This window comes from Myxine glutinosa, chromosome 6 (genome assembly GCF_964187855.1).
Source record: "Myxine glutinosa chromosome 6, kmMyxGlut1.1, whole genome shotgun sequence".
NCBI lineage: Eukaryota > Metazoa > Chordata > Myxini > Myxiniformes > Myxinidae > Myxine > Myxine glutinosa.
The window spans coordinates 42,076,158-42,101,694 of record NC_136266.1 but is presented as its reverse complement, the minus strand read 5'-3'; the positions used below and the strand labels follow the sequence as shown (position 1 = coordinate 42,101,694).

The window sequence follows — 25,537 nt, the reverse complement described above, 5'->3', positions numbered from 1 at the left end:
AGTGAGAATGGCAAAATAACTTAAGGAAAGGGCTGAAGAATGGGACCCCCAGATGATTCGTTCGTTGAAGTTCAGAAATGTAATCGACGGAGGCATTGAAGTCTATAAAAACCTCCTCGCCCAGAAGAAAAGGCAGCGCCAGCAACTGCCCATCACTATGTTCCTCACCCGAAAAAAGAAAGAAGACACGCCTTCGTCTTCAGCACGAAAAGAAGTTCCTGACGACGACGAAGATACTGCACCACCTGACGAGGCGCCTGCTGAAGTGGCGCCTTCAGAAGAGCTGTAATGCTCTTCTTTGCTGTGCAGTACAGTAAAAACTATTATTGATATACTTACCCAGTATCTATTACAGTATTTTCAAATATACTGTACAGCTACATATACACGTACAAATATTTTTCTAATACATAAGGATGGGTCTCAAAAGTGTGTTTAAGAGTGTAGAAATGGTTTATAAGAGCGTGGGAAAGGTTTATAAGAGTATGGGGAGGGTTTTTAGAGGCTTAAAATATATTAAAATAATAAAATTAATATATGGTTTCTACTTCGCGGATTTTCACCTATCACGGGGGGTTCTGGAACGTAACCCCCGCGATAAACGAGGGATGACTGTATATATATATATATATATATATATATATATATATATATATATATATATATATATATATATATATATATATATATATATATATATATAGATAGATATATATATAGATATATATATAGATATATATATATTTACTAAGAAATATTTTTATTATATTCGATATATATATTTATATATTTATATATATCGATATATATATATATATCGAATAATTTTATTCTATATTCTATATAGAATAAATATATATATCGATATATATTATATATATATATCGATATATATATATAAAATAATTTAAATATTCTATATTCGATATACAGTATATATATATCGAATAATTTTAACCAGAACAGCCCCTTTTTAAACTAGAACAGCCCAGGCCATAAGCTTTACCACAACGTCATTTTGTCGTGCTGCACGAAACCTTTGGGAAGGCCGAGTGGGTATAATGACCATCTGTCACGTGTCAATATTTTTTCAGGAGGCTTAACCAGAAAGGTAGTGAATACATAAATCAACAAACCTGTATTACAGCTCGGTTTTCATCCACACCATCATTCTTCCCCCAAGGTATCTCCAGATACTACGAGAGTAAGTAAATAAGTGAAGTGAATTTGCGGATTGTCCACAAAATATGCTTCACCGGTGGGGAAGAGATTTATTTCTCGACATAGTCCCCTTGCACATAACCACACTTCTGCCACCATTTCACAAGGTGATGGACATCCTTGTGGTAATATTTTGGTTTGTCCTCGATCCATTCATGCACTGCCACTTGGACCTATCTCATCGCCATCAATAAACACTTTTGCTGAATCTACTTTTGTGAATTGCAATGTAATGTACCATGAGACAGATGTGCGATGGCAGCTCTGTCTAATGATACATGACTGGTCTTGTACATCAGTCCGTCAATGCTGGCCACATCGTCCTTTGTGGCAGCAAACACTGGCCACGCAGGGTTATTGTTCATTATGCACTCTTCGATCCTTTTCAAAACAGCTCACACTTCCATGCGACATACAGTTCGTACCAAATTGTGCAGTCTTTCTCATGAATGACTCATGGTTTGACACTTTCACAAAGCAAAACACTGACGGCTCCTGACTGTTCCATGCGGTGCATGCTTGTAGCCACCTAAAGCATGAACCACCATGAACCACCTAAAGCATGATCACTCATGTCACATACAGGGAAGTCAGGTACCAAGTACAAAAGTTAATGAATGCTCATAAAATGCACTATTTATTGAGTTGCCCTTGTAGAGGGATTGACAACACATATGCATAGGTGGTTCATGGGAATGGGGAGTTATTTGATTAATAAAAAAGTTAGGGAAAATTGTTTAACCATCTCCTGCCACGACTAAGGATTATCGCCCGAAACACCAGGTTATCTTTGCGTCCCGACGTGGTTAGCATACCTCAATCAACATCCTGTTTATTTCAACCACATAGCAAGAATGGACAATGAGAATGTCAAATGACAACCAAGAGGAGGACCTGAAAGAAGCAGAGGAAAAAAAAAAACCCAGAGATTATATGGAGAAATTAAAGTGAACAAGTCACCAACGTACAAAGACCCCAGAACTCAGAGAAAAGAGAGAAATAAAAAATGGACCATGCTGAGGGAGGCCTTCAGCCTGCTGTGGGCCGGAAGAGACTAGTAAAGTCCAAATCAAAGTCAAGATGTTTAATCTTCAACAGATAAATAAATAAAAAATACAAAAGTTAAACTTATGTTTTGCTCTCTCTCTTCAAATCAGACGTACAGAAGAGTGAAAATACTTCACCGTATCAAGACAAGCATTTATTCCCCACTTTCCTCAATCGTGTCTGTCCAAAAGATTCAATCAGCGTTTCAGGTGTTTGTGCAGTCAGGTTGAAAAGGAAGCTTTGCATTTAGATTGCAGGAGCCAGGCGGGTGCACATGTGCACAATTTGACAAGCTAGCAATTTAAAAAAGAGAAGAAAAAAAAAGAGCAGTTGAACCTCAAGGAAATGCAAAAGATCTTTGGAAAGATACCGATTGGAAGAAGGCAAACATTGTTGCGAATAATTACACCCCCTTCGGTATTGTCACCAAATGCAAAAATTGTTGTGCAGAGCAAACGCAATACACACTACAACGAATACTCGATTTTTTTTTCAGTGAGAAGACTTCAAAAATTATTAAACCAGAGAGGAACGAATTAATTAATTATTTTTTGCACCAAGCCCCTCCTCCAATTGTTTGGATGTTTAAACCTTCCCTCCTTTACTGGCACCTATCATCTAATTATGGTACTTATGTCTCCCTTCCACTAGTTATCACCGTCTTTTACACCCTAAACTTGAAACCTTTTCACCTAAAACTATCCCACCAACCCGAACCACTTCTAACTAGCCTTAGGTTACAAGATACAAATGGGAAAAAAAAATACTGAAGCAATTCTTCTTTAGGTATGCAGCACAACGCAGTGGGTAGTATCATTTCGCTGGGGGTGCAGCTGTGCGGCTGATGCAGTGGAGGAAGAATTTGTAATTTTTTACAAAAAATTTAATCTATCTGTCCAGAGAGAAGTTGTAAGGCACAAAAGAAAATTGTAAGGCTCACTTTTCTGTATCTGGATGGGTTTGAGGTTAGAGGAGCAGCAGCAGCTGCAACCTGAATCCTTTCAAAGTTCCTCCTGATGACTTTACTCTGCTTATTCAGGTTCCTACTGCCAACTCCAATACAGTTTTTTGGTTCTTTAATTTGATTTGTTCAAGGTGCCAGCGATAGCTCGCCCACTTGTTGCGAAGGACATCGTGGGATCTTTAACGGCCACCAACTATTGCAGCAGACGGGACACCCAGTTTAACGTCCATCCGAGGGATGATGCACACACCGATGAATTGCCCTGGTTGTGAAACACCTGGATGAAGGTTTATAGCTGGGTCTGGATTCAAACCCAGACGAGAAAGCTTACAGGCAAGTGTGCATTCCTCGAGGCAATCCTGGCAACCCATTCAAGCAATAAAGGATAGCCTGCATTAACATCAAATTTTAAAAAACAAGCGTTACGCCTAGGTACCCCGTCGGTGAAGTGATGTGAGTTGACAAAGTGGAAGACGCAGAAAACATGGAAGAGTCGATAATATTTGCGAGTAGGTTGGAGACACACCAACACACCAGATTAGAAGTTAGTAGTTCGTTGATTTTTCAAGATATTCCGCTCACAAGGTTCAGACATATATGGTGGAGGCCATCTTGGATTTTGAAGTGGCGACCCAATTTTCAATAGCGTTCTTCCTTATGCCTAGATACACCCACACACCAGATTAGAAGTTGGTACTTCGCTTATTGTTCAAGATATTCCACTCAAGGTTCAGACATACATGGCGGCGGCCATCTTGGATTTTGACGTGGCGACCCAATTTTCAACAGCGTTCTTCCTTGTGCCTAGATACACCCACACACCAGATTAGAAGTTAGTAGTTCATTTATATTTCAAGATATTCCGCTCACAAGGGTACGCACGCACGGACGGAGGGTAAAACCATAGTCCCCCTTTTGCTCCGCGGTGCGACGGGGGACAAAAAAAAAACATTCATGGAAATAGTATTCGAAACGATCGTTGATCAGTCTCTACAAGTTATTTTGACAAATTGCAAATCAATGCAACACAACACAACATAACAGCTTTGGCAGTCTCCATGGTTAGTGCAAGGTAAAAATACATGCCACTATACAATAACAAATTGTATATACACACCATAGCCTCCATATATATATATATATACTAGCTTGGCTCGGCTCGCGCGTTACTGAGGAACGGGCTTGTTTTAGCTGAGGCTAATGACTGTACCTGAGTTGCTGTGTTGTCATGATTTACACCAATCGTAATACAAACAATTACTTTGCACAAATGTATTTGCTGTGTTTGTGATATTACATTTTTATGGGCCATTTAGGTTGAAGATTTAGGTTGAATGTTTTTTTTTCAAGAAAGAACCCCTCAGCACACACAAAGGGGAGGGGTAGGTGCAGACTGGAAGTTTGGGACGATTACACCTCACCACCACGTAATTCAAAACACCTCACCACCACGTAATTCAAAACACCTCACCACCACGTAATTCAAAACACCTCACCACCAAGTAATTCAAAACACCTCACAGCCATAAAACACGTAATAAAAACACCTCACAGCCACAAAACATGTAATAAAAACACACCACCACAAAAGTAAAAACACCTCACAGCCATAAAACACGTAATAAAAACACCTCACCACCACAAAATTAAAAACACCTCAGCCATAAAACACGTAATAAAAACACCTCACAGCCATAAAACACGTAATAAAAACACCACACAGCCATAAAACACGTAATAAAAACACCTCACAGCCATAAAACACGTAATAAAAACACCTCACAGCCATAAAACACAAAATAAAAACACCTCACAGCCATAAAACACGTAATAAAAACACCTCACCACCACAAAATTAAAAACACCTCACAGCCATAAAACACGTAATAAAAACACCACAGCCATAAAACATGTAATAAAAACACACCACCACAAAAGTAAAAACACCTCACAGCCATAAAACACGTAATAAAAACACCTCACCACCACAAAATTAAAAACACCTCAGCCATAAAACACGTAATAAAAACACCTCACAGCCATAAAACACGTAATAAAAACACCTCACAGCCATAAAACACAAAATAAAAACACCTCACAGCCATAAAACACGTAATAAAAACACCTCACCACCACAAAATTAAAAACACCTCACAGCCATAAAACACGTAATAAAAACACCTCACCACCACAAAATTAAAAACACCTCACAGCCATAAAACACATAAAAAAAAAAACACCTCACAGCCACGAAATTAAAAACACCTCACAGCCACGAAATTAAAAACACCTCACCGCCACGTCATTTAAAAACACCTCACCACCAAGTAATTCAAAACACCTCACCACTACGTAATTCAAAACACCTCACCACCACGTAATTCAAAACACCTCACCACCACGTAATTATAAATACCTCACCACCACATAAATCAAAACACCTCACCACCATGTGATTTAAAAACACCTCACCACCACGTCATTTAAAAACACCTCACCACCACATAATTCAAAATACCTCACCACCACGTGATTCAAATCCACCACAACGTTATTAAAAACACTTCACAACCACGGAAACAAAAGTTTGAGGGAGTCGTTAAGTGTCAACACAGACACTGCACTGCCCAGATGTGTAGATATATAGATAAATCTATCTATAATTCCAGTAATCTCTGTGTGTATGTGTGTGTGTATGTGTGTGTGTATGTGTGTGTGTATGTGTGTATGTGTGTCTGTGACCGCTGTTTCTCGACAACCACGGGTCCGATATACTTGAAACTTGCCAGGTATATTGCTGGGGACCTGAGGATGTGCCTCTTCAAGGTTTCATATTAATCGGACAAGTAGTTACCGAGCTATGGCGATTTCTTTACCAAACTCCGCAAGCCGTTCGCTTTGGACCAAACCATTTCATGTAAATAGAGGGGGGGGATTGTCACCGTACTCGCAAGCCGTTCGCTTTGGACCAAACCATTTCATGTAAATAGAGGGGGGTGATTGTCACCGTACTCGCAAGCCGTTCGCTTTGGCTTTGCGAATGGACCAAACCATTTCATGTAAATAGAGGGGGGGGGATATATTTTAGATATACTGTATATATAGTACGGGCATGCCCTAGTATCTATAATTCCAGTAATCTCTGTGTGTGTGTCTGTGTGTGTGTGTGTTTGTCTGTGACCGCTGTTTCTCGACAACTACCGGTCCGATATACTTGAAACTTGCCAGGTATATTGCTGGGGACCCGAGGATGTGCCTTTTCAAGGTTTGAAATTAATCGGACAAGTGGTTCCCAAGGTATGGTCACCGTACTCGCAAGCCGTTCGCTTTGGCTTTGCGAATGGACCAAACCATTTCATGTAAATAGAGGGGGGGGTTCTGTGGTCGTTACTGCATGTAAACGCATGTTTTTTTGCACGCACGTACGGGCAAGCACGTACGTGCGGGCACGCCCTAGTATAGATAAATGACTGCACCCGAGTTGCCGTTTTGTCATGGTTTAAACCAATCATAATTCAAACAATTATTTTGCACAAATGTATTTGTAATATACGTGATATCACATTTTATAAACAATTGAAGTTGAAAAAAAATAATTCCCAAAAATAATTCCCAAAAAAAAAAAGAAATTGGAAAACTTTTCAAAAAAAATACCCTTAGGACATACCGACGGGAGAGATATGTGCATACCAGAAGTTTGGTACGATTTCACAAAAGTTTGAGAAAGCAGTTCAGTGACAAGACAACACAACACAACACAACACAGGACAGGACAGACGCTGCACAGATATATATACAGATAAAACTTCTTCTTCTTTTTTTCTATGCTCACTGCCGTCCCCCCGTCCCCCCCATGAACCATGCTGAGGGAGGCCTTCAGCCTGCTGTGGGCTGGAAGAGACTAGTAAAGTCCAAGTCAAAGTCAAGATGTTTAATCTTCAACAGATAAATAAATAAAAAATACAAAAGTTAAACTTATGCTTTTCTCTCTCTCTCTTCAAATCAGACGTACAGAAGAGTGAAAATACTTCTCCGTATCAAGATAAGCATTTATTCCCCACTTTCCTCAATCGTGTCTGTCCAAAAGATTCAATCAACGTTTCCCCCGTTTCCCCCAAAAAAGTGACAAACCCCCTTTTTTTTTTTTTTTGCTCACCTCCCACCGCCCACTTTTTTTTCCTCATTCCCCCCTGCCCCCTGCTGCGCACACCCCCACCCCAGTGTTCTCTCCTGTTCATGCCATCTCATGTAATCCCATGGCCAGGGGAGCAGCTGCTTCCATCTAGCCCGAGGCTCTCAGACAGTGGCCTGTGCTTTGGGAAGGCATAGCCATCCATGGGCAGTGCAGGCACAGACACAGCTGCAAAAACCAAAACAGGCCAAGCAAGCATGAGGGATGATGAAAGGGTGAGAGGATAGGTAGCAGGAGCACAGACCGAGAGAGTTAAAGAAAGTACCACTTTGTGTATGACCGTAGGCCACACTCACCTTTGCTTCCAAGCAGCAACCTCAAGGTGTGCAGAAAAGTCAGAGAAGTCTCAGCTGTTGCTTTGGTCAGAAAAGCGACCACACCGCATTAACTGGCGGCTGCATCACCACCCACACTCGCCTCCCCCTTATTTCACTGCAGCTATTCCATAAAGATGGAGGCTCTCAAACCAAAGCCCAGATGAGATAGCCTGTATCTCATGTGTGCTGATTGTTGGACACGTTCATACCTAAAACAGGCAAAATAAACAAAAAGGTAATAAACAAATAAATAAATTAACCCAGAAGGAAGGAAAGAAGAAAAGGTGCACAAAAATCTGATAAACCGACGTTAAGCTTTCTCAGAGTGCAGAATGATGACAAAAATGCATTCCTTTCAAAACTTTTCCCCCAAAACAAAAGGGGAGCTCAAAATGTTGAGGTAGAAGCTCAGGTCTTGCATTACTGGTGCAAATTGGATGCTGATACAAAGCGAGTAGTATAAAATAAAATAAACCTCGGAAATAATTGGCCAATAAACCCAAAAAAAAAAAACTCCCGCACCTCCCATTCACCCCACCCCTCCCTGACCACCCCAAATAAGGCAAAACAAGCAGCACTGCCAGAGTACAGACTGACAGTAGGTTCGCTAACAGTAGTCGAGGTCGGTTTTATCACTTCACCAACCACATTTCCATCAATACCACGTGTTTGCAAGCATTTGGACACTCAACATGATGAGACATGAAAATTCATTGCCTTGCATACAACCGTTACAAAGATTCAAATGAGACTTTCCATGAGAGTCGAAATTTATGCTGAAGTGAAAGGAGTGGGGATGGAGTCCATGGGCAGTGCAGACACAGACACAAGGGGGGAGATGGAATCCTGAAAGCTCATTATAGCAAGTTTTTCAGTTGTCACCGCATTACATGTAATAAAACACCAGCATAGTGGAGTCCAGGCAGCTCTATGTCCATCTTAAAAGGTTTTCAAAACTTATTCTAAATGAACTCAATGCAGACCATTTAGTCGTGACTATTGCGAGGATAATGCCAAGCAAAGCAGAGGTTAGGGGTGGTGGGAGTGGGGGTTGTGGAGTTGTTAAAGAAAATAAATAAATAAAGTATTCAGACTATGCAAGGCAAGTCACAGCTCAGCACGTCGGCAGAATTACATTTGGCTGCGGAGAAACTCAAAACCACTGCACAACAAAATTTTTGCAGACAGAGCTGGAAAAGGAGGGTGGGTGTGTGGGGGGAGAGTTCTTGTTTCACTTTGATGGGGTTGGGGAGGGAACTGCATTCCTAAAACATAAAACTCTTCAGTACTCAACAAAGAGAGCAATTCAGTGGTGAAAGGGGTCTTTACACAGCAGAAACCTGCCTATTTGGGGGGGGGGGGGGGGGGGGGAAAGAAAAAAAAGTAAAAGACCCCAAGCCATGGGCAGCCCTTTCCATGAGCACGCTTCGCAACACCGACCCCTAACCCCCCCTACCCTCCAGCAAATACCACCACCCTCCACCTAAGACCTTCAATCAACACCAATTCGTGCCATTCCACACTATTCCCCTTACCTATGAAATCGCAGAGTTCTCTCCTCAAATTTTTCCTAAATCTACAAAACATTTACAATAGTTACGTCACCATATCCCATCCAGTTTCCGATAACCTTCGGCCCTTTAGCAGGACAGCCCCTGCTGTCCCTAATGCACCCATAAATCCCATTTATAAATAAACCCTTTAATTTAATTTCCCTTGTGGGTTTGGACACACAATGACATCATTGCCAAAACTTAAGTAAAGACTATCCAGACGGAGTCACTTAAAACACACTGAATGGAGAACAGCGAGAGGAGGAAGAGTTGGGGGGTTGGGGGGGGGGGGGGCTGCGGAGAGAAAAAAAACCCAAACCAGAAACAGTCTCGCTACAACCCAAGCGTACGAACAACGCACGTATGAAAAACCATGTTTTGTTGCATGTGATTGGCCAAAAATTGCCCCAAATTGTATCTTGGGTAACAGTGCAGATTGAACACAGCCAACCCGCATCTGATCACAAAGTAGTCTCATGATAATAAAAATGAGGAAAAAAAATCCAAATGCAATCTGCCAGGAGAAACGTTGAAAAGACAACCTGCACATCTACACCAGCAACACCAGTCCGAGATTCAAGCAAATTTGTAGAAAACCACAAAGTGACAAAAATATTTTCCGATGCAGGATACGACAAAGCTGAAAAGGAGCAGCAAAAGATTAACAGGGCTGCGGGAGGGCACGCAAAAATGAAACAAAGGGCAAGTGAATAAGTGGTGCAACACCCACTGAATTAAAGACGATCCACAGCGATCGCAAGCAAATCAGCATCTTAAAGGTCACACAACTTAGGCAAAAACAATTCCGTGCTCCACCAGAAGCGCTGGCACAAAGGCGATGGGATTCTGTTCCTGCTTACCAAAGGCAGGCAACACTCGTGCTGCCGGGCTAACAATAAGCAGAGGCGGACGACATGCTGTCGACAACACTCACTCTTATCTCTGCAGCCCTCTTGTGCTGTCAAATTGGCAATTTCAATGGGCTCCTCTAATATGGGGTGAGGAGTCCCGGGAGAAACTTCGTGGAGGAAGGGGTTTCCCGCGGTGGCAGTTTCTCATGTCTCTTCTCCGGGTGACCAACTTCCAAAGTGAACTAAACCGTTCCAGATTTGTCTGTTGCTGTAGGATTGTTGTCCTGTGTTTGTATCGATTGGTCTTCGTATCGTGTGCTCGTTGCCATGTCTTTCGCGTGCCCGTTTGGTTATTTTGATCTCGTGCATTTGCCTCGGCTAGTTATGCCTACCTATTTACAACACTCTCCCCAAAATGACACCTCATTCATTATTGTGTTTTGTCCCCCTCTCCATCAGACCATCACACCCCTTTTTTTTTGCTCCCTCTCCGTTTCATCCCTGGTTAAATCTTCCTTTTCTTGCAGTGTTTGAGCTTGTATCAAGCTCGTTCTCCTCCTTATACGCCCATGCGCTTGAATTCTTCCTTCAAGTGTCTCTTCACTATCCCGCTGTTTGTGTGTCCTCACCCTTTCCGACCCCCACATTTTACTATGTTCTTCTTCTTCTTCTGTTAATGTTAAGGTCCCGTTCTGTGTTCTCGCTCTTCCACAAGCCTAGACTTCATATATATATATATATATGTATATATATATATATATACATATATATATATATATATACATATATATATATATATATATACGTATATATATATATATATATATATATATATATATATATATATATAAAAGGAAATGTACAAAGACCCGATACATTTTTCAGCCTTATAAAAGGAACAATTGCCTCATATACAAAAAAATATACATATAATAGTATGAAACAATGTTTAACATGAGCAGAGATTAAAGGGAAAAAAAAAGTTGTTTAAAGATGAAAGATAAGGCTTTGTAAGAGCAGTTGAAGATTGTTACATTTATTGGTTTATTTTGTGACATCAAATAACTGAAATTATCACTTCTTTGGTTATCCCATAACAGGATCATAAAGAATAATAATTGGTTTCAATGGTCGTGCAAATCTAGATGTTTATAACGTCTTTGGCAATTACAAAACACCCTCATAGAGGAAGCAAACCAAAGAGGGTGAGCACGGACACAAATAATGGTGTAGAGAACATCATGTGGAAATGGGACAAAGATTTGAGTGTATCCAGACAAAGGTCACGAAGCAGTGATGACATGCGATGCGATGGCAGCGAGCTTCCACCATGAAACTAGAGGAAAGGAAGGATTAGATGAACAATGTGAAGCAATTTCATTGGGAATAGGAAAGGTGGGCAGGTGAAGGCCTGCTTTGTGGAGCAAGCAGTCCGTTGTTTCATCACCCAGAGTGACTCGAGGAATAGAAGTGTGATGCAGCTAACAAAGTAGAAACATTGGTAGAGATATGATGAAGATAACCAGACTGAGTTTGGTAACTTCCAAGTACAAGAAAACCAAGACAAGGAGGCATATAGGATAGAAGGGTGAAACAACGAGCCTCGATTGGGTAATGGTAAAAAGGCCCGCTCGAAATCTAGGAGATCGATGGTTCAAACCCCCGCCAAGTCATACCAAAGACTTTTAAAAATGGTACGTGCTGCTTTGCTCCTTAATGCTCAGTATTTTAAAAAAGGATAGAGTATTGACAAACAACCATAGGTTGGTAATAATAGAGCAGGCTTTGTTGGGCCTAATGATCCGCCTCCTGCATGAAAGTTCCTCGAGTGGCAAACCATTATTACCTTCACCAATGAAGGTGGATGGAGGTTGTATTTTCAGCCCAGTCTGTATGTGAGAAGGATATCCCAAAAAGTTTTGGATGGGGATTCGGATAAAGTTTGGTGGACAGGTTGGGTGTGTGACGAGGACGATTCGATTAGATTTTGGTGAATATTCGAATCCAGATTTAAAAAAATTTAATTTTTTTTTAATAACAACTCATGATTCTTCACCATTGAGAAATATGTCTAAAACCGATATATCTAGCACGATATTCCAAAAAATTGTGGACGACTTTTGACAAAACTTAGTGGATGAGTTGGGTAGGTAACAAGAAAAAGCCACTTTGATTTTGGTTCAGGTCCGGATCCTGATCCGGCCCATAAATGGGATACAAAAGGTAAACTGTTCGGCCTGGTGGGGGTATGAGCTCTACCGAGTGCAATTCTAGTTACTTTATGCTTCTTTAAAGAATGTTACTTCTCGAGCATAACACACGGATGCCAAGAATCATAGTACCTTGATGTACTCCCCAATCTTATTTTATGAAGTTGATCAATTCACTTCATGTCTGCTGTCCATTCACTTTTGAGTACTGTTGCTTTTTGCAATTGGCTGCGATGTTTACAGCAACATGGCTGTGATGTTGAGAAAACTGCAAGCCTACTTGTTTGAGCTTAATGTGTTTGTTGATTTGAACGAGGGCGAACGCTCTACTTCGAGCAGCAAACTACCTTCCTTATCAATAGCTCTCAAAAGCCGGTGGTTTGTGTCAACCTTATCGAGCAGGACCTTTTCCACGATTGGCAAAACCGATCCGTGAACCATGCCGAAATGAAAACGGGACTTATCCCACTGACCACGTGCAGCAGGCATCCTCACGTAATTAACAAATTGCTGATTGGACTAGCCAACCAGATTGCACAACACAGCTCAACCGCAGTGCTCGGCAAATACACCTAAAGACAGACTTTGTCAAGCATTCTGGGAGAAAAAAAAAACAAAACCAAAAAAGAAACCTTTCCCATTTAAGAAAGCGTCAATGCTTCACAATACTTCTTGAAGATTGCACAAAACAAAAGGAAAGTCAAAGACACCCGAGAGGTCATCAAGCTGGACATACCTTGCAACCTGACAAAATTAAGTTGTCGAAAAGTAACATCATCATCACCATTTAAATGGCGAGGAGTTAACTGTCCACCAAATGTGTGGATGAAAACCCAATATTAATTAAAACGAAATAGTCTAAATAAATATTGCATTGTTGGTTGAAATGACATTATATTCATTCATTCACTCACTCACTCACTCTGCTGATTGCATAATCATGGGTGCATGCTTCCCGTTAAACAAACATCAGGATGAGCTAAACATTTTGTGCAGAGATGCCCTCAACACCAAAGGTGGACTGACCTTGAAAACTAGCATCTCAGAACCTTTAACTCGGTTTGGCTGCTGATGTGGAAAGGGACGGACACACAGATAGGCCAGTGGAGGTAGCATCAATGTCTGCATACAGTCCGGGTCATCATCTCAGGAGCAGCCCAGAGTGAACCAAGCTCCCTAGGCCTAGCCTAGCACGGGCCTGAGCTTATCTTGCCCTGCCTGTGCTCCAGTGCGAGGAGGCGAGGAGATGCTCAGTCTCCTGCCATCTGTGCCTCACCGAGCAGGAATGCTCCATCTTACATCCCAGTCATCCGATCTCCCTCCATAGTTGTTCCCCGTTCACACGTTACACATCACTTCTTTACCACCCCGTGTTCATACATATCCACGGCCATAATATGGAAGTTTTTGGTGCAATTATTGTTGAATGGCCATTCTTTGTGTTTATCTGTTGAGGCTCCATCAAATATTGTGCCTCAAGTCTAAATATAATCGTAGTAGATTTGCTGACATCTCAAGTGCGATTTTCAATGCAACTTATCATAAATTGTTTAGTCATTACCATGGGGATGTTTGGGGCTTGCATTTGCAATCGGCGGAAAAAATTCCGAGAGGCAGCGAACACAGGCAGATCAGACAGTTGGGTGACAGAACATCCCCACCGAAAACAAGATATTTGGGGGCCAAGGTCCCACAAGCACATGTCAGTACACGACCGGCTAGGTACCTTGCATATTATGCATGCGTACACATATATACACACACCTTGGACTAAAAAAAAAAAAAAAAAAAAAACCTTGGACTATTGGAACAAATTCGAATAACACAATTCAAGGAAATGAACACGTCCATGGCTCTACCAATTATGATACCAATCACCATTCCTGGAAGAACATTACATACAGTTCACACACATAGACAGCAAATGAAAAAGGACAGGTCCAAACAAACGAGAAGTCACACTTCAAGATAACATGACAAAACGGAGCAAGAGTGGCTGCCAGATGGAACGGAAGGCATCTGCATTCATGGGACGGCTGTGCACGGCTGTGCCTCGCTCCTGCAACCGTAATTAAATGTCTATCTGGAGATGTGACCGCTGTGGGAATGCTCAATGGGAGCAACAGCAACTTGTCAATCACACGGAAACCAAAACAAAAAGAAAATAATGAAAATGAAAATAAAACCAAAAAATGAAACGACCTCAAAACACAGCACACTCGTGGAATAAGTTACATCCCGACAATCACTTAAGATTCTGCAATCGCTCAACTACCCTTCGATACAATTGGATGTGATCAACATTAAAGCAAGAGGGGCTGAAAACACACACAAAGCCTCAAACGATCGGGGAATGAGAAGCAAAGCCAATTCCATGTTCGCTAACAGCTTGGACGAGCCAAGGGTTGCCATTAACGTGCAGCGGCAGCAAGGCAATCTGATAAATGATGCATTTTATGAGAGCTACATGGACTACAGGGCGAGAAGAGGTAAAGTCCCAGTGATAAATAAGGCCGGTAAAAGGCCGATCCACACAGCGGACAGCAACTGCTAGCACTAGCAAAGGCATCGCCCTTGAAGCAAACCATCCATCAATTGTCCAAGCAGATGACTGCTTGTCACCTCTTATTTAGCAATGTCACCACCATAACAGGGGGAGGGGTGAGGGAGAGGGGGGAGAGGGGAGAGAGGGGAGAGAGGGGAGAGAAGGGAGCCTCAATTGAAAAACAGGGGAGTGGCTGCCAGACGAATTACCTCGCAGGCGGAGGACTGGAGGAGTATCCCCGCTGAATGGAGATCATCATGTACAAATCTTGGAAACCACCTAATAAGCACTAATTCTACATTTAACAATCGGAGATTTACAAATAACCTTACGAAACCCCACCACAGCGACCACAGCACAAAGCTGGCAGGAAATGTCTAACTGGAGCTGGGATGAGGAGCCAAAGCATCTTGATAGCCAAGAAAAACGTGTGCGCAAGTACTCAACTTCCAAGAGATATTCAACATTCCCATCTGAACACCTTGCTTCATGAAAGTCGGATCCCAGGTTCAAATTCCATAATTATATGCAGTCAATTTGTCCATCATCCTATTATGTTCTTGTCTGTATGTAGTACTAGTTAGTTGCATATATATGCTCCTGCCAGGGCCTTTTCACTGTGGTGCAGTGGGCAGTGAGCAGGGGCAGGGAAGCCCAAAAAAATTCAGTCAGCAAGCAGGAAATATGTGCCAATATTTTACAGCAACACAAAAAGTACACCACTAAAAACTGGCTCCATATTGTAGTCATGACACCAATGGTATCTGCCAAAAATTCAATCTTGAAAGCGGCTTTGCTGGATCAAGGCCAGGCAGATTTGAACTCGCAACAAGACTTCCTTTACGAGTGTCTGCAACAAACTTCCATGAAGGCACAAATCACTCGCATGAAAATATTATTTCATCAACACAACTGGGATAATGTATTATTGGTCAATAAACTTTCAGCAAATCACAGAAAGCTGAAGAAAATTTGACAACAAAAATAAAATAAATACAACATGTCAAAAAGGGCTATGGCTGGTGACAGTACAGACCATTAGTAGCAGAAATCTGTGCCAAGCGAGCAAGCCAGGCAAGCAGACGGAGACACAAGCCAAGGGCGCCTATGGCGCGGTTAAGCCCAGAAAAAGCGGACCTCGTTTCCACGCGTCAACAGCTCTGACCACTCGACCAAATGCCCGTCTGCTAACGAAGGCCATTTATCAGTGGCAATTACACGGCCGTGCTGCCATGCGTCGCAACAACGGCCACAGAGGGATGGGCGCCAAGAATTCTAGCACTGTTATTGTGTGGGAGAGGACGTCACAAGCAGAGAGGTTGTGCGAGAGTCATGGCCATGCTAGGTCAATGTCAACGGCTGTGGGTAGTGCTTAAGTTAGGGAACCATAATTCTCGCGTTGACAGCAATTGGCTGTTTAAAAAGAGTGTATTTGTCAAGACCCCTAATGGCACAATATTGGTGGTAATGATGATTTATGGACTCGAAAAGTGGCAGCAGCAGACACAATTTGCCAAAAAAAGCCGCCTGAAAATTCAAATGCAAAACAGAAAGAAGACACTTTGTGAACATTTTAATGTCATTTACAAATACTTTCCCACATAGCTCCTCTGCAGTGATTCAGCAATATATACTACACGGCCAAAAGTATGCGGACACCCATTCTAATTAGTGGATTCGGCTGTTTCAGCCACACCCATTGCTGACAGGGAAAATAATCAAGCACACAGCCATGCAATCTCCATAGACAAACATTGGCAGTAGAATGGGCCATACTGAAGAGCTCAGTGACTTTCAACGTGGCACCGTCATAGGATGCCACCTTTCCAACAAGTCAGTTCTTCAAATTTCTGCCCTGCTAGAGCTGCCCCAGTCAACTGTAAGTGCTGTTATTGTGAAGTGGAAACGTCTAGCAGTAACAACAGCTCGGCCACGAAGAGGTAGGCCACTCAAGCTCACAGAACGGGACCGCCGAGTGCTGAAGCGTGTAGCACGTAAAAATCGTCTGTCCTCGGTTGCAACACTCACTACAGAGTTCCAACCTGCCTCTGGAAACAACATCAGCACAACTGTTCGCCGGGAGCTTCATGAAATGGGTTTCCATGGCTGAGCAGCCACACACACACACACAAGCCGAAGATCACCATGCGCAATGCCAAGCGTCAGCTGGAGTGGTGTAAAGTTCACCACCATTGGCTCTGGAGCAGTGGAAACACGTTCTCTGGAGTGATGAATCATGCTTCACGATCTGGCAGTCCGACGGATGAATCTGAGTTTGGCGGATGCCAGGAGAACCCTAACTGCCCGAATGCACAATGCCAACTGCAAAGTTTGGTGGAGGAGGAATAATGGTCTGGGGCTGTTTTTCATGGTTCCAGCTAGACCCCTTAGTTCCAGTGAAGGGAAATCTTAATGCCAGAGCATACAATGACATTCTAGAAGATAGTGTGCTTCCAACTTTGGGGCAACAGTTTGTGGAGGGCCCTTTCCAGTTTCAGCATGACAGTGCCCCCGTGCACAAAGCGAAGTCCATACAGAAATGGGTGTGGAAGAACTCGACTGGCCTGCACAGAGCCCTGACCTCAACCCCCATTGAACACCTTTGGGATGAATGGGAATGCTGACTGCAAGCCAGACCTATTCGCCCAACATCAGTGCCTGACCTCAAAAATGCTCTTGTGGCTGAATGGAAGCAAATCCCCACAGCAATGTTCCAACATCTAGTGGAAAGCCTTCCCAAAAGTGGAGGCTGTTGAAGCAGCAAAGGAGGGGGGCAACTCCATATTAATGCCCATGATTTTGGAATGAGATGTTCGACAAGCACATACGGGTGTGATGTTCGGTTGTCCACATACTTTTGGCCATGTTGTGTGTGTGTGTGTGTGTGTGTGTGTGTGTGTGTATATATATATATATATATATATATATATATATATATATATATATATATATATACACATATGTGTGTGTGTGTGTGTGTGTGTGTGTGTGTGTGTGTGTGTGTGTGTGTGTGTGTGTGTGTGTGTGTGTGTGTGTGTGTGTGTGTGTGTGTGTGTGTGTGTGTGTGTGTGTGATATATAGATATATATAGATATATATATATATATATATATATATATATATATATATATATATATTGTTACAGACGCGGTTGTGGATGTTGGTTTACCGAGCGGTTTGGTATGACCGCGTCTGCACAGTTTACCCGATTATACTCGAACGTTGGCCGAGTCACGCTACGCTAAATCAATTGAGGAAAGGACACACGGCTGGGTTTAAATGACACGACACCAGGGGTACAGTTCTCAAGACCTCCGGAGGTGGTTATAATATTTCGGAACGTTGAGATTACAGGGATGAGAGGTACAGCATAGGAAGGTAGGCACTTAATCACGGTCTTATAGTAACCCCGACAGACCACAGATAAACAGGACAAGACTGACTCACACGGGGATTGATGGCAAGGAAGGGCAGGTAGTCGGTGGACAGCACAAGGTGCACCTTGTGCTCAGGGACAGGATAGCGCGGCCCAAAAGATGCAGGGAGCTCTCTCAGCGCTCGGAGGTGGCGTCTGGTTCTCTTTACTTCAAGCTCGGGGCGCATCTCACGTCATGTCCGGTCAGTCGTCGCGTATATCCGGCGGGGAGTGACACGCCCTCGGCTCGTTAGCTCCGCCCCAGATGGAATCGGCCCGTTGCTTCGTATTGGGTGCGGGGGGTTACCGGGCTCCGCCCTTGACGAGGGACCGACAGGCAGCCCCTTCGTGGTAACCCCGTCGGCGCACATGGGCTATGGCGGCTAACCGAGCCGGAGTGAGGACGCACACTCCCCGCGCGCTGTTGTTGTAGTTGTTGTTGTTGTTGTTGTTTCATGGGGAAGATGGGAGGAGGTATGGGGAGGTCCTAAACTCACTACTGGTGCCATACAATCACATTCTGGTGCAACGAAGAGTCAGAATTAATGGAAACGAGTCCTTAACTGACATAGACTAAGAATAACTAGCAAGATGTCCGAAAGTTGTCTACGTGAGATGCGGTGGACCTGGGCACGACATTTAATGGGGGGAAAAGGGGAAGGTCGGTTCTACAGAGTGTTGTTTACAGACAATGGGACTAGGGAATGGGGGATTGGGGATAGTTGGGGAGTATTGGGGAAATAGGGGAATATTTACAAGCGGATATGGAGGCCAAATCCCATATCCGCAACAATATATATATATATACACACACACACACACACACACACACACACACACACACACACACACACACACACACACACACACACACACACACACACACACACACACACACACACACACACACACACACACGCACGCACGCACGCACACACACACACACACACACAACATGGCCAAAAGAATGTGGACAACCGAACATCACACCCGTATGTGCTTGTCGAACATCTCATTCCAAAATCATGGGCATTAATATGGAGTTGCCCCCCTCCTTTGCTGCTTCAACAGCCTCCACTTTTGGGAAGGCTTTCCACTAGATGTTGGAACATTGCTGTGGGGATTTGAGAATTATATATATATATATTGTAACGGATTTGAGAATTGTGGTTGTTTTGTTGTGTAAATATCACCCGCCAATTGTAGTGTCAAAGATCAAAGGTTGTCTGTAGTTAGGCCATCGCACACACGTAGCAAATCTATGATTTCCCTCATTAGTTATGTCCTTAGTAAATGTAGTTGAAGGTTCTGTGATCCACTAGTTCATTACGTTGCACCGAATTAAATAAGATAGATCCCTCCGACATGGTATCTTCAAAGTGCCAGGTTTAGCCGCTTTGCTGCATTTTGACTCCTTTAGCCACTTTGCTGCATTTGACTCCATTACGCACGTGGTTAAGCCTCGGAGAAGAAAGGCGTGTCTCCACCTCGTCATAGAGGGGAGGAGTGAGTCAGCCCCGCTCAACCAACCAAGAACAAGGGGTTGGGCTTGGAGAGGGTGTGGAGAGAAACATCGAGGAGCTTTGCGAAGGTTCAAGGGAGGGGCATATATAACCCGCGGTGGCACGGCCCTCAAGAGAGAAAAGAGACAGAGAGAGATCGAGGGAGATCGGAGAGAGAGAGCTGCGGGATCGGAGAAAGGACCGAAGTGATTTGGAGAGCGCGCGACGCAGCGGTGCACAGGAGGAGCTTTGGCCGCACAGCTTCGGAGCCGCGGCGGTTTTGCACGATCGCAGCTCGGGTTTTGACGGCGGCTGTTCGCTTCCAGCCCGACCGTGCCCTGGTCCCCGCTGAACCTTCCTCTCCCTCCAAGCCATCCACCTCCTACCATTCGTTCCTGCTTTCATCCCCCGTGTAAGTCTGGCCGTTTGTCTGTCTTTCATGTTGTCTTGGGGTATTAAGTAAGACTGTTTATAGATAAGTTAATAATTGCACTGTGTCTTCTGATTCTTCCATTTCCTCGTATATTACTTTGATTGCTTTTCTTCCTTTAGTTGTGTGTAAATAATAATAAATCCTGTTATTCCCTACTTTGTCTTCTACTCCTTCATGCTCTTTCGGTCGCTTTAGAGTTTAGAGGTTTCCATCATTGCACACCTGTGGCACGATTTGGCCAACGTTACGAATATAAATCGGGTCTAGTCTCGGTAAACGGCTCACGCCGCAGTCCGCTTCGCTCGGCGCAAACATCCATTACGCTGCGGCCGTGAGTGGGGAGTATTTCCTTGCGTACCGGGAAGCGCTGGTATTTAGGTCAGAGGATGGTTGGGCCTACTACCCTACCCAGCGCCGACCGGGCGTGGTGTCATACCCCCGGGACCACGTCGGTCAGTAACAAACGAGGGGATTAATCCCCCCTTGGTAAGTGGGAAAGGCCGACGTCGGGGTCCGTAACAATTGGTAGTCAGGAGTGGGATTCTAACCTGGGACCAAATTTATTTAGCCCAAATTTTGGACACCAATTGTACGATTGGCCGTAACATTTGGTGTCGGGAGCGAGATTCGGACCTGAAGCGCGAATAGCGTGCTCAAATTTCGAGCGGCCAAAATTTAATTTTATTTAACATCCTAAATTTAAAAGTCGCGCCATGGATGATCAAGGTGACCGGATGCCGGTGGGGGAATTAGAGGGTGTACAGTCGACCCAGGACCTCGGGGAAATGTATATGGGGGAAATGGAGGAGGAGAGCAAGGGTAACATGGTTGTGGGGGGGTCAGGTGCACAAGATGGCGCCCTCACGCACGTGGTTGCGGAGGCACAAAATGGCGGCGCTGCGGCAGCCGAGTCCGCAGCGCTGGGGAAATTGGACCTCTTCGCGGCGCAGATGATGGGGTATATGAAAAAAATGGCTGAAAAATCCAGCAGGGAAATGGAACAAATGATGGGAAATAAATTTGAGGGTTTAGACAGCAAATTTGAGGGGCTCGGAAGCAAATTGGAGGGACTCGGAGGCAAATTTGAGGGACTCGGAAGCAAATTTGAGGGATTCGGAAGCAGATTAGGGGACAAACTGGGGGGCATGGTTGGCCAAGCCAAATAAATTAATGAGGGGTTGGAGAGGGACAGAGACCGCAGGTTGGGCGAGCAGGTCCCACGGGTGCACGAGGAGGTAAAGCGGGTCGAGAAGCGCTGGTTGAGCGAAGCGGAGGAAAGCGCGGGTAAAATGACCGGGGTAGAAATCGCGACCCGGGGTATGGGGCAGCCTGCGACCGCTGAAGTAGAGAAAAATTTAATAAAGCCAGCGGTCGAAAAAGCAAAAGTAATGGGAATGGAAATTGGAGAGACCGGGGACTTAGAAGAGCAACAACTGGAGGAAGGAATGGAAATTGCTCAAAGTCCGTGCTCACATCACGATGCTGTGCTCATTAATCCTTATAAAGATTTGCGGGTGTTGGTGCAGGGAGGAAGAAGAACCCCGAAGGTGAGACGGGCTGTATATGGTGCTAAGAGGTTTTTCGGCAGAGTGTTTGGCGCGAAGAGAATTGTCGCGCGATTGGGGTCGATATGGCACCCGGGCGTTCGTGGAAGGTCCTGTGTGTGTTGTGTTAAAGCGAATGGCACGCGTGTGAAGAAAAAGTGTGCGTCAAAGAGTGAGCGTGTTATAAAGTGTGGGAGTGATACCGAGTGCGAGCGAGAATGCACGTCGGGGTGTACGGAGTGTGACAAAGGGAGTGAGAGTGATACGGAGTGTACGTGCGAAAATGAGGGTGACACGGAGAGCGAGTTGGTGGTGGAGCGGGTGCGAGAATGCACACCTGGAATGGACGGCGAGAGTGTGCGAGGAAGCACACCCGAGTTGGTTGTGGCGCGTGTGCGGGAGGGCGCATCGGAGCGTGTTAGTGGGTGGATGCAAGAGTGCACGCCCATGGTGAGTGTTACGGAGGACGTAACGGAGGAGAGGTGTGGAAAGAAGTGTGCGAACGACGAGTGTGCGCAAGGTGCACGGGAGGTGTGGTGTGTAACAGGTAGTGCGTTGGTGGAATGGATGGAATGTGTGAAATGGACGGGCGGCGTTGGAACGCCGGGCTTGGTGAGTGTGGAAAGGGTCACGTGTGCGTGTGGGCATGCGAGTGAAGCATCGACGTTGACCGGGTTAGCAGTTAGGGTGACGGATAGCCGACGCGGGCGCTCGGTGCGCGGCGCGCTTTGTTGGATGCGAAGCTCCGTGCGGTTTGCGCTTTGTTGGATGCGAAGCTTCGCACGGATCGATGCTGCGTCGCCGCGCTTCGGAGCGTCGCGCACAATTCGGTTCGGGCCCCGCACTGAATGGTCGGAGCCGCGTCAGAGCGGCGATCGGCGCGATTCCGGGGGAGGGGAGCCAGGTCGGACCTTTGCCCCCTGGTGGGGACGGGGTTCCGACCGGGCGAGCCTCGGTCGTCGGGCCGGAGACCGCAAGGTTACGCGCCGCGATGATGCGTGGAATCTCGGCCCGAGCATGCCTCCTCCCCAGAATCGTGAATGCCGGACGGATCCAACTGCAGGCAACAAACCACCCGAATTCATTGCTCGGCATTGCGAAGCCGAGTTTTAATGATGTGACGACGCACCGAGGCTCAGATATAGCGGACTGTGATGATGATAGTGTTTTGGACCCGAAATTGAGGATAGGGAATTTGTGATTGGCAAAAATTTGATGATTGGCAAAGGATTGGTAGAAGGATTGGCAGTGATTGGAAAATTTTTGATTGACTGGAATTTGGTGAGCAAAATTTATAGTGAGAGATGCCCGATGTGGTGGGATGGCAACTCTGCCATCCTTCACAGCGGGGGCAAAGGAGCAATAGCTATGGGGTTTGGCAGTGAAAACTCACCGAGGGAGGGTTTGGATAAAGTGTGTAGGGACCTAGAGATTGACCATAGGTAACGGTAAGGTTAGGTAGCGACATGGGACAGGTAGTCGGGGACATAGAGAGGTTAGAATGGATGATAACGACGTGGGATGTGCTTAGTTTAAAGGGGCGACGGGGAAGCGCGAGTTTTAGCAGGAAACCAGGTAGATCAGATGATGCCGTGTGTGTGTGTGTGTGTGTAAAAGTGTATTCAGAAGTGTATGGTGAAAAGGTAAGTGTGAGTTGTATTGAGCGTGGAAGTGTATGAAGCAGCGTATGAGGAATAATTGATTGTGCATTGTATTGAATGAATGGTCCTGGAGGAAGGAGGGTACAGGTGGCACCAGGTGTGATTGCACAGGTGTGCAAGTGACCAGGTGTATGGAGCAGTGTATGAGTGAGTAGTGGTGATTGTGTGTTGTGTTGACCAAATGGTCCAGGGAGGAAGGAGGGTGCAGGAAGCACCAGTAGGAGTGATTGCACAGGTGTGCAACTACAGGTGTATGGAGAATGGTTGTGTGGAATACATGGAGTGTGGAATATATGGAGTATGGAATGGATGGGGTGGAGCGAGTATGTTGGAAACTGTGGAGTGGAGTGGATGGTGCGAAGGTGTGGATGGGGGAAAGGAGGATGGACCCCATCACAAATACCCGGGGAGGGTAGTGTAAGTGTTAGGTAGAGGGTACAGGTAAATTGTGGTTGGATATTGGCATCTGTGGTGCGTGGTGGAAGAATGGTGTTTGGATGGGTGCATTAGTGACGTGGAAATGGCTGGGCGTGTGGCCTGTTAGTGTGTGTAGTTGGTTGAGCACTCCACCACTGTGAGGATGTCGGCCAGGTGAGGCCGCAGGGGGGCTCTGGGAGCCGTGAGAGTTGTGGATGAGGCCCGAGGATCCGGAGGACGGACCCGGGTAGCCCAGTGCCAGAGGGCACCGAGTAGGGAGAGTGCCAGAGGGCCTTCCCCAGTAGATAGGTTAGGAAAAGGAGCAGGTAAGCTCGGAGGCAACTGCAGTGGTGGAGGTGTGCAGGTGGGTAGACCTGCTGGGAGAGCCACACGACCCAGTCCTGAAATTGTGCAAAGGCACAGGGAGTTGAATCGGGGGAGTGAGACCCCAAATTGATAAGCACCACAGTTTGGTCAATGGGAATTGGTTTTTAGAACCCATAGAGTAAGACGGCCAATGGTTTGGCAGGGAAAGACCCCGGGTAGTGTAAAGTGTGTTAATGTCATTTAAGAGGATAGTTAGGATTAAGAATCTCCTCACACCATCTACATCCACTCACCTGAGGTGACAAAACTCCGCACCATGCCATGTTTTTATTATTTTTTTGTGCAAATGTTTTGATTGTGAGACGCATCATGACGTGGGTGTGACATTGTGCTTGTTGTTCCATCTCTCCCTCCTTATGAGGATTGATGATGAATTGGTGATGGCAAATTTTGGTTAGAGGGATTGTGGGGACGAATTTGGTATAGGGGAAATATGGGGAAGACGTGACGATAGTGACGAATTTGTAAATGTGTAGATTTTTGTACATATGGGGTAAGGGCAAGGGTAGAGTAGGTAACGGGGGGGGTGACGTACGGTAGGGACGAGCTTTCTCACTTCGCTCTCCGTACGCACCTCGTCCTGCATTGCCTTGTATTGATGTGCACCCTTGTGACCTTACCCCTCACTCACCTGTCTTCTGTCTCCCTGTCTGCCAACCGAGGACTGTGCTCACTGGGCACCGAGGGGAGCGTGCGGGAGTCCGCCATGGCGTACCAGAACTCCCACAACCAGCATGCATTGCAATGGATGCACCACTTATGGACCGCCGTCTTGCGGCCAAGCACCACTTTATGGACCCCACGTTTTGGGTCTTGCTTGCGTACCTCGGTAAGGTGGCACCTATGCAAAACAGGTGGACCACCCTTAGTTGCCCCCTGTGGCCCGAAATAAAAATCGACACGGTTTGTGCTTTTTATATTGTCAAATAGGCCGCAGGAAGAAAGAAACCATCAGGAAGAACATCGGCCCAGCAGGGAAGAGGAAGACCACCAGCGTTGTGTTTTATTAAGAACTGTAATGACTGTGCACTGGTTGGTGCTGTTGGTGCTTTTGGTGCTTTTGGGTGCTTTGGTGTTATTGGTACTGGTGCATCGATGCAATGCGTGCTGTCTCCTCCCTCCCAACAGGAATTTCCTTCTTTTTGTTTCCCTAAAAAGAAAAATCACAGGTCCTGGGTTGCGTTTTGTAAATAGTCAAATAATGCCAATGTATATAATGCTCCCCCACCGTAAATGTTTTAGTTTGAGAATAATTCCGCAATTCGGTTAGCTGTGGGT

The 25,537-nt window shown here is 45.0% G+C and overlaps 1 protein-coding gene across 6 annotated transcripts in view; it reads right to left on the bottom strand.

Annotated features, from left to right (window-relative positions):
• Positions 1–25,537, bottom strand: part of LOC137415818 (repulsive guidance molecule A) — a 204,575-nt gene that overhangs the window by 144,810 nt on the left and 34,228 nt on the right. For 3 of the 6 annotated variants that reach the window (XM_078779783.1, XM_078779786.1, XM_078779781.1), the window contains exon 2: positions 7,721–7,950. The exons of 1 other annotated variant lie outside the window; for it this stretch is intronic. The gene's annotated coding sequence lies outside the window, so the exon portion shown is untranslated. Of the gene's footprint in view, positions 1–7,720; positions 7,951–8,050; positions 8,142–15,936; positions 16,028–25,537 lie in introns of those variants that run through there. 2 more of the 6 variants (XM_078779785.1, XM_078779784.1) reach the window with 2 other exon arrangements.